Source organism: Ovis aries, chromosome 12, assembly GCF_016772045.2.
Source record: "Ovis aries strain OAR_USU_Benz2616 breed Rambouillet chromosome 12, ARS-UI_Ramb_v3.0, whole genome shotgun sequence".
NCBI lineage: Eukaryota > Metazoa > Chordata > Mammalia > Artiodactyla > Bovidae > Ovis > Ovis aries.
Window position 1 is genome coordinate 6,375,462 of NC_056065.1, and position 19,465 is coordinate 6,394,926.

At 43.1% G+C, this 19,465-nt stretch overlaps 1 long non-coding RNA gene across 1 annotated transcript; it reads right to left on the minus strand.

Annotated features, from left to right (window-relative positions):
- Positions 1-5,412: 5,412 nt before the first annotated feature.
- Positions 5,413-19,147, minus strand: LOC121816094 (uncharacterized). Its single transcript, XR_006055563.2, has 6 exons — positions 18,845-19,147; positions 14,728-14,813; positions 14,208-14,316; positions 10,807-12,556; positions 10,445-10,565; positions 5,413-8,009 (listed from the first exon to the last, which is right to left on the minus strand). It is a non-coding gene; the product is annotated as an uncharacterized LOC121816094 (long non-coding RNA).
- Positions 19,148-19,465: the final 318 nt, after the last annotated feature.

Below are 19,465 nucleotides of genomic sequence, written 5' to 3' on the forward strand. Positions count from 1 at the left end.
TTTATTTTGGTAAAACTTGAGTTGTGTAAACAAAGTATATTTTGATTTGCCACAGTTGTATTTTTTCCTGTCACTTTAATATTTCAAAACCAACATAAACATGAAGGTGATATCACTGGAAAAGTTAGTGACAAATAAACAGTTGTTAAATTACTTAAGAAAAGAAGGACAGGAAAGACAGAGAGACAGAGGAGGAAGTGAAGGGAGGGAAGGGAGGGAAAGAGAAGGGAGGGAAAAGTAGAAAGGGAAAGAGATGAAGAGAGAGGAAAAGGAAACAAAAAAGGAAAGGAAAAAAATCAAAAAGAAACACCAATGTAGGTTTAAAGGCCAGAAAAACAGTGCTTAGAGAAAACCAATTTTAAATGCAAAGCTAGACTTTTGGTCAGGGAAATGGAGTAGAAACTTTTCTCCCCGTTACTTCTAAGTGCAGCTGGAAACCCTAGATATGAAACTGAGCAGCGCCCTCTGGGCCTTCCTAGGGACAGACACACCATCCCCCATGTCCTAGGAAAAGAGTCAAGCAAGACCAAGTAGTATTAACTTGGCCAAAAAACAGGGTCAAGGACACTTCGTTCCTTAAGAGCTCTTAGTCATATTCTGAGCCATATCTTAGAGCTGTTGTGCGGATACGGAAACCCCCACAAGGGAAGAAGTTGACTCCATGCTGACCACCAGCACATAGATCCCAGACCAGTGGGAACCAGAAAATTGATGCATGAGATTCCTGAAAAACCATCCTGTTACCTCACCCCCTACCAACCAGAAGGATGTACATGATCCAGGTGCATACGACCCTCTCCTTCGCCTTGCCTCTGAAAAACCCTTCCTTGAGAGCCACTGACAAGTTTGAGTGTTTTGAACACTAGCTGACTGTTCTCCTTACTTGGTACCTGGCAATAAACACTGTACTTTCCTTCACCACTGCCTGGTGACCACAGATGGCTCTGCTGTGCCTCAAGCAAGCAGACCTAAGTTGGTCTTGAACGACAAATACTACATATCAATCCAGCATAAGAAGGCTGAAGAGAAGAAGGAAGATGGACGAGGGGGCTATGGCTTGAGGAGCAGCAGGATGATGGGTTCTCTGGGTGTTCTTTTTGCCTCCTACAATTGCTTCGGATATTTGGAAACACCACTGTGCATGCATGCTCAGTCACGTGTGACTCTTGGTGACCCCACAGACTGGAGCCTGCCAGGCTTCTCAACCCATGGGATTTCCAATGCAAGACTACTGGAGTGGGTTTCCATTTCCTCCTCCAGGGGATCTTCCCAATCCAGGGACTGAATCTGCATCTCCTGAATCTCCTGCTTTGGCAGGTGGGTTCTTTACCACTGTTCCACCTGGGGGGCCTGGGAAATGTTAGTGAGAACAGCACAGCCAAGAAAAGCCTGCTCTTTCTATGGGACCAACATTGCAGCGTATGCGACTGTCACAGTGCCAGCCTCCTGATGACACTGCAGTGTGCGCGGCTTGTCCACAGAACGTCTCCTAAAATACACGGTGGTCAAAACATCCAGTGGCAAAGAGCTCCCTCCAGCACCCCCAGGATGGTGTGTAATCAAGTGCCTCCAGTGGTACGCTCCCCCGTGAAGGCTGTCCTGAGATGTTCAGCAAAGGAGTACCACAGAAGTTTCTGCAATTCTGTGAACCGTAGCGATGCCAACAGCCTGGTTTCAGTCCTGGAGTCTCTTCCTGGATGCTCAATCTCAGCTCTTAAGGCAATGCATGCTCCTTGTATCTGTTACTGCTGTATTATTTTCAAGTCCTCTTTACTTGCTGCTGCAGCACTAAGCAATCTGTCATTACTCCAAGGTTCTGATACAGTTAATGATTATCTGTAACTTTGTCCAAATCACTGTGTCCTTCCTATTCAGTTTAGATCCTTGCTGAGAAAAATACAGAAGTCAGTAGTTCTCCATCTGAATAAATCTGAGATAATGGTGATATCAAAATCCAAGGCCTGGAATCTGAAGGACATATTTTGGGAAAATTCAGCAAATTAAATAGTACCCGCTGGGAAATTTTTAAAACAGACAACGCTTACTCTGTGGAGCATTAGATAACTATTACTTCATTTTTATCTCTGATCATTTTATAGGAATGTTCTCCAGTCTATATTATTTGAAGGAACAGGTCAGCCTTAACTGTGGTGGATCAATGAGATTATACCAAATGGTTCTGAAAAAAAGGTTATTTGGCTTATAATTAAAGATTATGTACTCTCTTAGTATTCAATAAATTTCATTCTACTGTTTATATCTATTAATAAAAATGTTGCAATAGAGTTAAAATATCTGTCTTCCTAAGTAAAACAGAAATCTAAGAAATTGCACTGTAATTTAGTCACACTTCAAAGAAATACAGAGTTGTACTCAGAGACATATTTTTCCTTTTTCTCTCTATACAAACAGGTTTAATTTCATGCACTAACAGACTAGATAGTTTTGCACTTTAAAATTAAATACAATTCCAAACGGAAACATTCCTGAATTTACAGACTGCCATTCCCTGATTTTTATGATATTAATACTTATATAGAATAAGAAAACTTAAGGATGTCTTGGAATATTTCAACTTGACAAAAGATTGGGCCTATGAGATGCTCTTATTACTAAGCCTAAGGTAAGCACTCAAGTTGAGATTTATAAATACAATTATTGATTTATATTATAACAAGTAATATAAATATAATGGAAATATGTATTACTTTAGCTAAGAATTCAAACTTAGACAAAAAATATTTAGAAAAACATTACTTGAAAAATACTTCAATTTTAGAGTTTTAGGGGCCAACTAAGTCACAAATGATTTGATTTTGAATCTTATGATCACTTTGTAATGAAATTAATTTACTTTTAATGTTTTTGGCAAAAAGGCATACTACGACATGACTATAAAATGACCAACATTTTCACCAAAAAACGTGTTGCTGAAAATAATTAAGTAGCCGTGTTTGATTTACTGTCTCTAACCAAAGGAGAAAAGTCTTGTATTTTGAAGCACTCGGCCTTCTCCAAGTCGCTGCGGGCAATCCTCGTTTTCACTTGTGCTCAGACTCTCAGTCGTGCCTGATTCTTTGTGACCCCATGGACTGTAGCCCACCAGGCTCCTCTGTCCATGGGCTTCTCCGGGCAAGGGTACCGGAGTGGGTGGCCACGCCCTCCTCCAGCGGATATTCCTGATCCAGGGATCAAACCCGCGTCTCTTAAGTCTCCTATATTGGCAGGGGTTTTCTTTACCACTTGCGCCACCTGGGAAGAACTTAGATGGTATTATAAGTTAAAAATCACTTCATAAAATAATTTTATTTTGTCATTTTCATGTCATTCTATCATTTTTTCCTCTTGAGTTTGCTGAAATATTGATATTGTAAAAGAATTTCAATGTAAAATGGAGCCAGAGAATGGAAAATGGAAAAATCTCAAACACATCCCCTCAGGAAGACAAAACCTTAAGAAATGAGAAATGATTTGCTGTAAATATGTGATTTACCAAAAACTAGTAATATTGGTATTTCTTAAATGAGAGAGAGAGGGTCAGGTGTTGTCTTGTACCAACCTCAGAAAGTATCCTTCATGGTTTCCAGAGGATGAGCAAAAAATGACCCAGGTCAGGTTGGTCTCAACAAATAAGCTGAACTGAGTTTGTTTGTCTGGTGAGGCTGGTTTTGTCTGAGTAGGGAAATAGCAAGGCATGTCTCCACTGGTTTTTCATTTAAAAAAATTCTAACTCAACTGTCCCGTCTTTATGTTTCTGCCCATAAATACAGTTAACCTGAAGCCCTAAGCAGACTTGCTTGTTATTTGCTATTGATTTCATGTCCCAAGTTGCAATTCCTCTGCTATTCCTAAATCATCTTTTCAAAAGAATTATTTTTAATTGAAGGATAGTCGCTTTATAATACTGTGCTTGTTTTTGCCATGCATCAATGTGAATCAGCTATAATTATATATATATATATATGTTCTGGATTTCCCTTGTAGCTCAGCTGGTAAGGAATCTGCCTGCAATGCAGGAGACCCTAGCCTGATTCCTGGGTCAGGAAAATCCCCTGCATAAGGGATTGGTTACCCACTCCAGGATTCTTGCCTGGAGAATCCCCATGGACAGAGGAGACTGGCGGGCTACAGTCCATGGGGTCACAAAGAGTCAGACAGGACTGAGTGACACAGCAGACCACAGGACATTCTTATGTTCCATCCCTCTTGGTCCTGCCTCCCACCCCATCTCACCCCTCTAGGTTGTCATTGTCATAAACTTAACTTTTGGCAATTTTGAGTTTGCCTCAGTTTCCCTTTTCATTTTGGTCAACAAAACCATGTCTTGTAAGTATACTATTGAATGTGTATTATTAAGAATCTGCAAGAACAAAAGCTTAGCATTTCAGAATTATCCCTGTAATATTTGTAAACTTTTTCTTAAACAGAAACTATCCAATATGACAAGATCTGTCTGCTTCATAATTATTTGGATTTAAGAGACATTTTTCTATATTAAAAGAATCAAACTTCCCTGACATTTTTCAATATTCCTCAACGCCCTCCTTTTGCTTACCTTTTGATATAAAATAGCCACCAAAACAATTACTAAATTCATGTACCCTTGAAGGAACTTAGTGAAGTAATTTAATGTCTTTTTGTATCATGGATAAAAGACAATTTTCATCTGAGTCCAAAATCAATTGTTTCTTTGTAACTCTCTCAATACCATCACAGAATAAACCATAGGAAACAGATGATGATCAAGGGTAAGTAATTTGCTTTGTGTACACAATATTGATCACTTCTGTAGATTTTCCTGTGTTGTAACTGCCACATCTTATGTCCTGGTACGGATTACTGCACCCACTTCCAGAGGCAGCTACTTTGCACTGGGTGTGCAGATGAAGCTAAGTGGTGGGAAATTTTGGCTGTGTGCAACGGTGATTTGTCATCCAGCACCAGCTTCTCAATCTTGTAACATGGCAATTGTTTCTGTGCCCATTTCTTACCAACTGATATGCTTTGTCCAAGGCTTTGGGGGCTGGAAACTACTGGCCTTGGTACCCACATGATGAAATTGGGAAATAAGTTTGGTAGGAGAAAATTGTTCATATGCAAACCCATAACAAATCTTTTATTTTTCACTATTGCATTCCCACAGAGTAACTCTTTTGCTTTCTGTAATCATTTAATACTTCTTGATATGAATTTATTTCATTAAGTCCATCCAAGCAATTCTCAAAGCTATACACACTTAAAAATTATCAGTAGGGAATCAATAGCTTCAGGAATTCAAATCATCTTTAAATCTTTATTTACATGTTTTTTCTGTTGATATTAAAATTAGGATGGAGTCAAATTTGAATCTCATAATTATGGTATACTTTGAATTTCATAGAGGAAACACAGATAATCATGAGAGCCCAGAAATTTTGTGATAGAGTCAATTCTTTATTCGGAACAAGAGTCTTTACCAGCTTGAAGAAACTTTCCAGAATATAACCATCTCAGTAGAAAAAAAATAGTGGGGGTAATAAGGTTATTATAAAAGACAAAAAGAAAATTTCTGTTTATATAAATTAAAGAATGATATTCTGGGTGGTAATTTTATTGAGAATCATAAACTCGGAAGACCTAGCCCTACATGCAGATCTTCCAAATGCTTGTATCTAATGCTGAAAGATGCAATGTAGATGTTTGAGGTCAAAGATTCTGAAAGCACGTATCCAGTTCCAGAAAAAAAAGAAAAAAAAAAAAACTGGGCATTGTACTTGCAGATAAATATCCATTGGTTTGTACCATCTTTTAGCAGAATTTCATATAGACAAAAAACTCATAGAAAGCCACTGAACTAAAGATCTGAAGGTGAAATTGTTGCTAATAGTTTTTGTATCCAAGTCATAAATAGTAACTCATTTTATATCCATCAAAACTTCATGGATCAAGTTTTTTACGTATCCTCAAAGTCCTGTTGAGAAATACCATGACCTTTTCTACTTTCTTTCATTACATCTTCAGTGAAATAGTCTCTCTGAATACTTTGAATAAATGTGTGAAACAAAGGACAATCCTGTACCAAGTTTCATTTCCCTGGATTTTCCTGATACTGTCTCCATCTGACTTTTTATATGGTTGGGAACAGAGGAAGAAAATACCAGAAATGATTAGTCTTTACATTTGTGTATTTCACTGATTAAAAAATACATATGTCTATGAATACACGTTTTCCCCATTGGTTTTAACAGTTCATCTATTGCCATTAAGCTTGTTTTTCATAGGAAACAGACTTCTGGTAGACACATTCATTGTGAGGGTGTTTGTTCCTTCAATTTCCTTAAGGGATGAGGTTTCTTCTTTCAGCAATACTTTGTTTTGAAAATTCAAAACAAATTTTCTCCCTGTTATCAGTTCAGTTCTGTTCAGTTGCTCAGTCGTGTCTGACTCTTTGCGACCCCATGGACTGCAGCATGCCAGGCTTCTCTCTTACGATTAAATTGTCCCCATGTCTGTGGAGATGCAGAAATACTAAGAACTCATTCACTCACCCTCACTGTGTATAGCTGGTCACCTGGTCCAACCTGCCTCAAAGGCTCAGAAAAGAGAGCTGGAGATACTCGGTGAGCGTAACCAATGGCTGCTGCCACATACACCTAGACATGCCCTGAGATTTAGGGCCTTGAGTCATAAAAATAACAACCTAAAAGCTCCCAGAGAAACAAAGAAAAACAGACACACAAATAAAACAGGTCATCTACAAATAAATGAATTTCAGATCAGCAACAGATTTCTCTTTGACTCGCTTTGTTTAGAATGGAGCTATGCTTTAAAGTTTTAAAGGAAATCGTTTTCCACTTTGATTTTATACCAAATAAAACTATCAGCGTCTTCTCAGGGTCGAAAAAGTCATTTTGGAGATACGAAAGGACTCAGATAATCTATCTTCCATTCATCTTTCCTTTTCCTTGATGAGGTTTTTTTGTATATATACAAAAGCAAAAGGAGAGAACAATGAAGGATGAGATGCTGGGTTAGAGAAAAACTATTTGCTGTATAGAAGGAAGGGGATGGGGTTCTCCATGAAAAAGGTGTCCTGGTACATGGGACCATGAAAATCAATCTTATGACGAATAAATAAACCAAGATGGGGCTAACATGTATGGTTATAAATCTAAACCTAATTTCACATTGAAAATTTGTAGATTTCTGAGAGCAATTTTCTCCGGATAGCAGTAAAATGCCTTGCACATAGAAAATCCATATAACAAATGATTTGAAAGTAGAAGTTAGTTGCTCAATCCTGTCTGTCTCTGTATGACCCCATGGACTGTAGGCCACCAGGCTCCTTGGTCACTGGGATTCTCCAGGCAAGAGTACTGGAGAGGGTGCCCGTGCCCTTTCTCCAGGGGATTTTCCCGACATGTACATTCAGAGTCCACATGGGTGCTAACTCTGAGGTGGTGCAAGACCGTTCCTAAAATGTGTGCCCACAGCGCACAGAATGTCTTGGTTTGTTGTTGTTGTTGTTTGTTTTACCCTTGGACCATTAGCATCTGCAATTTCTAGTACAATTTATTCTTGGCTTCCACAAACCCTCAAATCACTCTGTCCATATGACATACTGAGGGTCTTGAGGACCTTCAGACGGTACACTCAGCTTCCAGACAAGCTGCAGCATGAGGGTCTGGAGTTGTTTGAGGCTCATGAAAGAGTACTAACCAGTAACCACACCGTTTTGGACACAAGACCATCAAAAGCAGTGTGAAGAATATCAGGTCATTTGGGATTGATGCTTTATTATGAATTTCTCTCAATTTCTGTGTATCTTGGAGAAGTTCCTTCATTGTTTGTTGCCTCAGCTGGTTAGGCAAACCTCTCAACACATGGAGATCCAGACGGTAAGCAAAGAGAAGGACCTGACCCAATGAACAAAAATATCCTTTCAGCTTCTTGCTGAGTTTATTATGTTCCCAAGCGCTTGCTCTGTTTGTCATTGTTTGACACTGATCCAGGAGCAGGACATCTCTTCGCTATTAAATAACAAGAAACAAGTCAACAACAATAATGAATACAAATAGCAGTGTATTGTTTCCTAGTTTTGAAATCTTATTTTGCTATTATTGCATATGGGTTTCAATACAATAGATTTAATTGATATTCTCTGAGGTAGTAGATATGAGGGGCAAAACCCCCCAAAATATACAGACGTGGAACAGATCAAGAAATACAACATCATTTAAGAGAAGTCACTGATTGACAAGAATAGTTACGTTTAAAGCCTTAAGTTGGAGAGAAACACAAGCACTTTGCAATAGAATTTTATTTCTTTGAACTTGTTTTGTGATATCACCATCTTGTGGCCAAATTTAAGATAATTTTCCATTGCAAACTAAGTAAAGCTGGGTTTATTTCAATACAGTGTCCTATGAACGTGTGTGTGTGTGTGTGTGTGTGTGTATGCATGAACACGTGGGCTTAGTCACTCAGCTGGGTCCAACTCTCTGAGGCCCCATGGACTGTAGCCCTCCAGGCTCCTCTGTCCATGGAATTTTCCAGGCAAGAATGCTGGATCGGGTTGCCATTTCCTACTCCAGGGGATTTTCCTGACCCAAGGATAGAAACTGGAGTCTCTGGAGTCTCCTGGATTGGCAAGCAGATTCTTTACCACTAGCACCACCTGGGAAGCCCTTCCTATCAATATTCTACCATACTAAACTCATACAACACTGTCTTTTTAAAATTTACTTTAGTGTAATTTTAAGAACTGGTTTTGCGGTATCTAAAATTCAAAAAGTATCATCATGTAAATTATTGAGAAAGATCTTATTGTAAAATTTAAGGCTAATTTAATACTAAAGAAAAGTATTTCATACTTTTAAAAAGCAATGTTACATTTGAACAGAGAAAAAGCCTGTTTGCCATACATTATATATAGAAATTCATTTAAAGTCAGAACTATTACCACTTATGAATTTATTATTTAAATATTCTAGGAAAAAAGTCAAAGAAATTCTATTATCCTTAAGTTTAAGATGTTATAGCATCTAAGGTCTTGATATGAGAAAAGTAACCATCTATTTCATAGGAAACATGGCATTAAGTATGAAAAAGTGTAACAGAGAAAAGGCTAACACGTGTGTGTATATATCTATATAATGACATGTCGAATAAGGCAGCTGATGCGTGTGTGTTCAGTTGTGTCTGACTCTTTGCAACCCTGTGGACTGTAGCCCGCTAGGCTCCTCTGTCCATTGGATTTCCCAGGCAAGAATACCGGAGTGGGTCGCCATGCCCTCCTCCAGGGGATCTTCCCACCCAGGGATTGAACCTGTGTCTCCTGCATTAGCAGTCTGATTCTGTACCACTGAGCCACGTGACAAGCCCAAAGAAGCTGATAGATACTAAGGCAAATACCATTTTTGCTTGAAGGAAGTCCTCCTATCCTTCTCACAGGCCTTCAGTGTGGGGGTTTGTGTTAATCGCTTCAGGGTTTGGACCGAGCTCATAGTTGTTCTGTGCTGTGGCGACTCTCACTGCACAGACGTCAGACTACTCTAGCGACACCTTGTGTTTGTGGTGCGATAACTGCCGGTGTTTCTATCTTTGAACATCTTTTCTCTGCTTGTCTCTGGGCCTCCCACTGTGCTGTCCCTCAAGAAAACCTGCCTAGGGCAGCTCTGCCCAGGGTGCCCATTTTCAGTCTGTGCTTGTCCGTGTGTGGTGGAGTCGCACCGGGTCTTGTCTGACGTTCTGATTAGCTGTGGATTGTAGGCAGCCCCATCAACCTAGGCTTTGGGACGAAGGTGTCACAAGGTTTTCTGTCCCTCCTGCGAGTGTAACTTTGATCCTAAGATGCCTTCCTGCTGCTCCTCCAGGAGTAGAGTTTCCCTGTTCTCAAACCCCAGGTGCTATAGATTTCTACCGTGACTTGAAGGGGAAATATATGTGGTCCTTTTCCATATAGACAAAAGCTTTCCATGGAGGAGAGGGAGGAGACGGATTCATGGAGAGTTCTGGCAATGCGCACCATTTGCAACCCCCCGGGTGGCCTTACAGGTAAACCTTTCCCAGGAACCACCCCACCACAAGCTTCCCCTCAGATGCCTGCTGATGTTCATGGAGGAAAAACCCACAAGACAGAGACAATCCCCCAGTGTCTGCAGCCCAGGGAGTCACAGTCTTAAGTGGCCCCTGCTCAGTCTTTGGTGAAATATCAAGCGTTCTCACTCCACTGCTAACCAACGTGCCCTTGACATCCCGGCGCATTCTCACTCCACTGCTAACCAACCTGCCCTTGACATCCTGGCGTGTGTCTCAGGTAAGCAAAAGCTTGGAGTTTGTGTCTAGGCATCTGTAGGTGTTGTCTATTGCAGTTAATTGTAGAGAAGTGCAGTTATTTGCCTTTATCAATCAATTAGTGAATTTTTAAAAATATGCCCCTTCCATATTTAAATGATTTCCTTACAAATATGTAGTCATCGCATCTCCAGTCTCAGAGTCACTTGGTATCTTCAGTAGCAAGTCTAGCCAAAAGCAGTGCCTGAGAGGAGGTTCATAAGTGTCTTTTAAAGGATGGGACCTGGAGACTGTCAAACAGAGTGAAGTCAGTCAGGAAGAGAAAAACAAATGTTGTATATTAATGCATACACGTGGAATCTAGAAAAATGGTAGAGATGAACCCACTTTCATGGCAAGAGTAGAGACACAGACATAGAGAACAAACATTTGGACACTGAGAGGGAAAGGGGGAATAGGGTGAGTTGGGAGATTTCGATATATATATATATACAGAACTATGTAGGAAATAAATAACTGATGATAACCTACTGAATAGCACAGGGAACTCTCCTTAATGCTCTGTGGCAACCTGAATGGGAAGGAAATCCAAAAGAGAGGGGTACGTGTGTGTGTCTGTGTGTGTATATACACATACATGCATGTATGTACATATATATATACACACACACATATACACACACACATACACACATTTATATATACACACATATATACACACACACATATATACACACATTTTTATATATACACATATATACACACACATATACACATATATATATACAGATATATATACACACAGATATACACACACATACACATTTATATATACACACATATATACACACACACATATACACATTTATATATACACATATATACACACACATATATACACATATATATACACAGATATATATATATACACACACATATACACACATTTATATATACACATATTTATATATATACACACACATATACACACATTTATATATACACATATATATATACACACACACATATATACACACACACACACATATATATACACACACAGACAGATATATATATATATATATACACACAGATATATATATACACACACATACACACACACACACATATATGGCATTAGGTTGAATAGTGAGGAACAGAGATTAATGAGATTCACTTGCCCAGTCACACTATGAGCTAAACTCACTGAGATTTGCTAACACACACACACATATATATACACACACATATACACACACACACATATATATACACACACACATATATATACCCACACATACATATATGGCTGATTCATTTTTGTGTACAGTACAGCTCTATAAAGTAACTATTTTGCAAGAAAAATTAATTTTAAAAGTACAAAATAAAGGATGGGTAGTGAGCAGCTGCATGGGATCAACATCAAGTCGGAAAGGCCCCTGAGGCTGTAGGAGCCCTGAGTCTGCTCCAGGCTCTGCTCAGTGTGGGTCTCTGCAGCCTCCTTTGCAACATCAGACGAGCAGGGTTCTCTTGAGGCCCCAGGGGAGATGACTGGCCAGTAGTCTTTGAATCTCAGCCAGGGCCTGACGCTGTGGCTCTATCTGTTTCAAAACACACTTTTTATGGATTCCCTGGTACAGAGACCCCACGTGTGCATCTTGAATTAGATTCTGACGCTTTCAGAATCCAGAGAGTCAGACCTCTGCCAGGAATGTGCACAGCTATCTTGTCGACAGTTTGTTCAGAATAATGAAAAGAGCAGTCCAGACGCACTTCAGTAAATCAAGCCAGGGGAACTATTTACAGGAAGCAGAGGAAGCTGGTGACCCTGGACAGATGGAAGCACGAAATCTGCAGTTCCTTTCTCAATGAGACTGAGTGGAGTGAAAGGGGGCGTGACCCTGGTAGCAGAGGCCAGGGTGGCTGGCTCACGCCAAACATTAAGTTCTGCCTCTGCTGAGGGTGCCAGTCTATACATGTGCGCTTTACAAACAAACATTTTGTAAAAATAACAAATAGGTTTTAAAAATTTAATGAAAAACCTTACCTATAAACATTGAACATACAGATACATACAGAACTTGTAGATAAAACTGTGGATTAAACTAACGCTAAATCTACACGACAAAACAACTGAAGCCGTACTACACGAGGCCCTCAGGAGAGCAGCAGTGAGGCCTCCCCTGATCTGGTCCAGATGAGGCTCCTGGTGCTGTGTGGGCTCCACCGCCTCTGGGGTCCAGGTCCAGGTCTTCAGGGATTCAGGGATTCAGATCAGAGCCTGCAATGGCAACACAGGTGATGGAGTTCCTGGGAGGTGCAGAGCCAGACAGAGGAGGGCACCCTGGGGAGGGTGTGCAGGACCCAGAAGACTTCCCAGGATCTCGACTTGGCTTTGGGGCTCAGATCTTTGGGGCGCTGGGTCTGTTTGCTGCTCTTTGTTGAGGGTGTTGTCTATGAGTGGGAAGCGTTTAGAAATGCCCCACAGGAGCAAGTACACCTGAGCATCTGGCCAGCAATGTTCAACTGACGGGTCCCCCGGACAGTGAGACTCAGGCAGAGGAACAGGGGACTCGGATTCAGGACTAAAAGCTTGGGCCCCCTTCCCTCTAGACCCTGGGAGGAGCAGGAATCAGATGACACAGGGGGAAGGAGAACCTGCTCACCCATCCTACACTCAGTACAACTGCTCCTGAGACCTGAGCATTGGAAATGGACAGACACACAGGGTCTCTATTTCCCTGAATAATCATTTCTAAGCCCCAGCCAAACATTCCTGAGGTTTATGATTTTAAATGGTTATTCCGTTGTTATAATATAAAGGTACATTTTACTTGTTTAGCATATTACAACATTAAAATTTGAGAGAAGACACTGCTTTTTAAACCGTAATAAAACAAGATATGTTATTAAGGACAGAATTGGAAACAAATAAATAAAAGGAAGATGAGTAAGTTAAGTCCTGCCACTCATCCCAAGTGTGCTGCTCAGTCACTTCAGTCGTGTTCGAGTCTGTGCAACCTTATGGCTGAGAGCCCACCAGGCTCCTCGGTCACTGGGATTCTCCAGGCAAGAATACTGGAGTGGGTTGCCGTTACCTTCTCCAGTCTATCTTCCCTACCCAGAAGCTGAACCCGAGTCTCCTGTGCCTCCTGCATTGGCAGGTGGGTTCTTTACCACTAGCACCACCATCCCAAGTGCACACGGCACAGAATTGCTTCCTGGTGATTCTTAAGTTGGAGTTGGACACATACACAGAAGAATCTACACAACCTCTAACTTCAGGTTGAGAAAAGGTACCTGAGCTGACCCAGGACCCCAGGGTTCCAGATCCTGAGGGACCCCACACTCAGACACCCCCCAGGCTCGCTGGGACCCTCAGGACCAGGGAGCACCAACAGGGAGGTAGAGCTGCCAGGTGACTCCCTGACTCCATGAGCTCTGGGCACCCGAGTCTCTTTCACTCTGTTCCCAGGAGCCCAGGACTGGGGAGGGTGGAGCCTCCCCAACCTCTCTCTGCAGCTGGAGTGAACTAGGGGTGCCCCTGTTGCCTTTGGGGGGTTGGAGGGCAGAGCTGGTTCCTGCAGAGGGAGATGAGGAATCCCCAGTGGGGATCTTCAAAGAGAACACGCTGGAACAGCAGCTCCTGGACGCCTGCACACAGTGGCCCCACAGTGCCCCCAGCCTCCCTGCACATGTAAGAGCTGCCGGGGGAGCCAGTCCAGCAACCTCGGGGCCGTCTGTGGACGGGACCTGTGCCCTGGGGAGACGTGCTCAGGGCATCCTCCACTCGTCTGCACGGATTGTTACCACCCTCTTGTCTCCACTTTTGTGGTCACACTCTGCAGCAGACCCCAGGGTTTTTGCCCATGTTTCTGAAGCACCAAGTGAGTTAGGGTCGTGATGGAGACACGTGCCCTCGTCTGCCTCACCTTTTCATCTCAGGCCCCACGTTCACACTTGCTCCTCCTGGTCTTTTGCATCATCACTGATGACATTTTTGCCATTCTCCAAAGAGCTGATTAGAGAATTGTCTGACATCTGGAAGGAAGAGATCAGTCAGGCAGTTCCCAGAGCAGGAAAGCAGTCGTATGGAGTAGCTCAGGGCAGTGCAGACTTCATGGGGGCTCCTTCAGCTGTGTGGGTCCAGACCTGCTGACTCCAGCCTCAACTCCTGCTCAGGCCACTCATGGTGACAAAGCCAGGTTCAAGGCTGCAGACGTGAGGTCAGGAGACAGGGCAATGCTAAGAAAATGGGAGAAGAGGGCTGCAGACACATTTCATAGATTTTATATAAGCTTCTAGAACCCTAAGTGCCTACAAGAGACCAAGTCCTCCAGAAGGTTAATCACAAAAAGTTGGAAAGAGGAGATGGGGAAGGGTTACGAGGAAGAGTCTATGGATCAGAGAAAGAGAAAATTTCTGAAAGATATGAAAGAAGAAATAAATGACCTCAGTATTCTTGCTCACTGTCTCTGAATCTTCATTATCCTCCATGTACTCGTCTGGTGTCTGAGGGCAGCCGTCATGTGGAGAGGCTGTGGGAAAGCAAATGGGAGGCTTAGTGTCAGGATGTGACCAGGGGCCCCTCACAGCCTGGCGTTGGGACCCCTGGTGTAATTGCCTCAACGACCTCCCAGGGCCTGAATTTCACCTCTGCAATGAAAAAGTGGGTCTCTGCCCTCCAACATCCTGTTGCCACCCTCAACTTGTCTACATGTGACCAGGAATGAGGCCGTGACAACCTGTTCCTCCTCCAGGCGGTCACTGTCTCCATGCATCTCTGCCCATGACCTTGCTTGCCTCCTCCTCCCACTATTTCCTCTCCCTTCCTTCTTTATTTCTCTCCTCTTGTCCCTGTTCCTTTCCTTCTTCCTTGAACCTCCACAAACACTAGAGTTCTCCAACAGGGGCACATTGGAAGAAGGACCATGGGTGTATGACCAGCATCTCCAATCAGCCCATTATTGAATTAACCAATCCATCCCTCCCAGGGAGGACTTGGCATGGATCTGAGAGTGTTTTGACCCCTGCGGGAGGGAAGGACAAAAATTCCACACAACAGAGACTTTCCTGTTGGCTGGGGTGACCTGAGGTATCTGGGAGATGCTTAGTGCTCCCAGCAACATCTCAAGTTTCCTAAACCCTTAGAGAGGACAGAGGCAAACACTTCCAGTTACATTTAGCCAGAATGCTGTGGCAAGGGTCCTCCATAAACACCTGGTAGCTGCCGGGTTTGCACTGAGACTTGGAAAATTGGAGGGATGAGACCTGGGAAGGTGGAAGGAAAGGACAGAGGATGGGGCAGGCCTGGGACTGGGGAGAAGGGGCAGGACTCTCTGGATGCCCGATGCAGCAATGGGTTTTGAGAGCAGAAGTGACCCCAGGACCTGCTGCCCTGGGACTGCTTAATCCTAGGACACCAGGTCAGCTGGGCTGTGAAAGCAAGTATGTGAAGAAGCCCAGTGGCTTCTTCACAGACTCTAGAATCTGCAGCCATGGAGGGTCTCTAGGAGCAGTTGGACATAGACCTATCACATGGAAGCACATCAGCCTTGGCTGGTGCAGACGCTGAGATGAGCTCCAGGAGACTGAGCCCAGGCAGGGACCCAGAGCCTGTGTGCTGGGACTCATCCACCCTGGGAGCGCCCTTTACATGAAGAATTAACAGTGAGGACAGACATGAAGGGAAGTCACAAGTCCTGAAAGCTCAGGAGGAGAGAGTTCACGTCTCACACACTACCTCACATGTGCTACAAGTACATGGTTCCCAGGGTCAAGTGGCAAGGCGAGTTTTGTGCCCACTAGGATGTGGCCATCATAGTTCCACATGCAATAGAAACAGAGTCTGCAGTGCACAATACCCGACATGTGCTGACCAGAGACCAGGCTTCCATACTAGTGGAAGCGCAGGAAGAGCAGCTCTTACGGGCAAAATAATGTTTGAAGAGGAAAGCAACAATAAGTGTTTATAAACAGAGCACAATGCAAGTCCAGGACACAATTTCTCTATCATATCATTAAAATATGAAAATAGTAGGTCAGAACTCTACACAGAGTTCCTTCTTCCTAATTTCATGTTCACCTTCCTTAGCCTCCAAGCAGAGTGTTTAACCCTAAATTTCCAGGAAGCCTCTCGCATCAGATCCCAACTGAATGCTGTTTCTTGCCAGTGTCCCCTCCCTCATCACTGCACCAAATGCTCTCCACAACGCATTCCAGAGGAACACAACCAGGAGCAACAAGGTGATTAGAAAGATCGACCCACCCACTTCCGCTCCAGTTGAGGCCCTGCTGGCTCTCACAGCATCACCCTGAACTTTTCCCTAGGATTCTGGAAAGACACTTCACTGTGGATAGCAGATGGCAGTCATCTGTGCTCTGTGCAGTCAGAGCCCTTCAATAAGACACTGATCTCAGTAGCAAACCTAAGGATAGAGATGCTGAAAGAGTCAGTTCTCAACTTCTCACTTCTACAGGCCCATTAGAGCTCTCACCTTCATGCTGAGCAACCTGAAATTCCAAGTGGTTCTGACATATGTAAAACATGCCTTGAAGCAAATTATAACAGTCACATCTGGCTAGTGGCTGCCACACTATAACCCACAGCAGCCACTGTGTAAGCTTATACACGGGCATGTGCTTAGTCACTGAGTCATGTTCAACAGTTTGAGACCCCATGGACCGAGCTCTCCTGGCTCCTCTGTCATGGAATTCTCCAGGCAAGAACACTGGAGTGGGTGGTCATTTCCTTCTTCAGGGGATCTTCCTGACCCAAGTTTCAAACCCAGGTCTCCTGCATTGCAGGTGAATTCTTTACCGTTTGAGTTACCAGGGAAGAGTGAATGAATCTGGAGATCAGTACCATTTATTCTAACACTTTTGATAGACTGTGGTAGAACAGTTTGTGTAGGGCTTCCCAGGTGGCTCAGTAGTAAAGAATCTGCCTACCAATGGAGGAGACATGGGTTGGATCCCTGGGTTGGGAAGAGGCTTTGGAGAAGCATACGGTGAACCACTTTATATTCTTCTTTGGAGAATACATGGACAGAGGAACCTGGTGGCATATGGGGCATGGGATCTCAAAGGGCCACACAAAACTGAGTGACTGAGCATGCAAGGCTATATATAGGATGTTACCACCTCTCTGTTATTTTCCCCCTCCTGATTATTTCCTCTGCATTTTCTGGCCATTTCAGGATAGCTGTTTGCTGATAGATTAGCAAACACAAGACTTCTGCCCCATGAAACTATTTAGCCTGAGGGGTTAAGAGAGGGATGGGATGCTCTACTGGTTTCCATGGTAACCATTGCAACCCAGAAGCCAACCTGCTGTTCATTCCCACTGTCACTGGTGGACTCCCTATCCCCCGAGTGAAGAGTGCTGCAGCTGCTGTCTTCTGCCTGTCCCCTGCTATCCACAGTGGGTGTCTCTCCAGGACCCTTTTACTTCAGACATGGAAATCACCCCGTCTATGAAACCTTTGATATCTCTGTCAACTCTGGGATCTTTCTTTGGTCTCAAGTCTAGATAAGCCCAGGACTTGCAGGCCTTTGAATTGTACCCCAACAGTGTCTGCAGAGCATCTGACTGGCTTGATTTGATGATTCGTTTGGAGGCATTTCCTGGGCTCACGCACACATGCCAGGTACTCATGAGCCTTTGGGACACTGAAACAGCAATGTCAACACCCAGATCTTAGAGGAATTCCCAGCAGGTGTTCCTCTCGAGGGGATAGGTATGGACACAGGGCCCAGGGCGCCTGCGCTGACCATCATCAGAGAAGAGGAGAGGAGGGAGGGAGAGACACTGTGTCTCCTCACAAGCCCATCCCTCCACCACTGACTCTGAGATCAGGGAAGGAGGGACACAGGGCCTTCAGAGACACATGACGAGCACACTGAACACTACACAGCACACTGAGGGAGTGACTCAAGGGACGAGAAATTAACATGACATTCCATGCTCATAGCCTGGAGACTTAGTACTATTGACATTTCTACAGTACCTAAACCTAAGTAAAGATTCATTGCAACACCAAGCAAAATATTAATGTCATTTTCATAGAAATAGAAAAACTAATTCCAAAACTATGTATGGAACCACTAAGAACTCCAAATAGACAAAATGATCTTGAGAGCAAAGATCAAAGTTTCTCACCTCTTGATTTCAAAACACATTACAAAGTTATAGAAATCAAAGCTGTATGATACTGACATAGAAATAGATGCATAGCCCTAAATACCAGAATGAAAAACAAACAAGGAAACTCACGCATAAAAGGTGAAATGAAATTCATAAAGGTTCTAGGACAACAAAATAGGGAAAGGGCTGTCTCTTCAACAATCTGTAGGATGAAACGTTAACCTACAGAAAAATTGCAAACCATATATCACATTAGGAGCTCATACTCAAAATATATCAGAAAATCCCACAGCTCAAATGAGAAACAAATAAAACAATAAATAAAAGCTAAACAAATGAGTTGAGGAGCATGCAAAGATGATGATCAAAACCACCTGGAGCTTTGGTCTGGAGAGAGTAGTGGGTTCTAAGGGGAGCACTCACCCCAGGTCCTACTGCTCTGAGTCTCTGACCTAGGTCTGGTCAGTCCCAGGAGATCAGGTCAGCAGGGCTGCTAGAGCAAATGTGTAAAGAAAGCCAGCGGCCCCTTCACAGTCTCTAGAGTCTGTGGCCGTGCTGGACTCTAGGGGCAGCTTCACATGGACTGCTCTCACACAGTACAGCATCCTGGGGGAGGTGTGGTTTTGAGATGAGCTCCAGGAGACTCAGCCCAGGCAGGGAGACCAGATCACACGACCTTTCCCTCATCCAACCCTGAGAGCACCCTTCATACAAGGAACAAACAGTGCGGACAAACTTGAGGGGAGACAACAAGTCTTGAAAATGCAGATTTGACCTTTAACGTGATTGGTGTAACTATGGCATATTATGATTTGACCTTTAACGTGATTGGTGCAACTATGGCACAAGACATTTTTAACCTTTAACGTGATTGGTGCAACTCTGGCATATTATGATTTGACCTTTAACATGATTGGTGCAACTATGGCACATGACGATTTGACCTTTAACATGATTGGTGCAACTATAGAAAGTCCCTTGCAAAACCCCCTGCTTGCCTATATAAATCAAGAGCTTGCAGCAATAAAGCGGAAGTACTTAGAT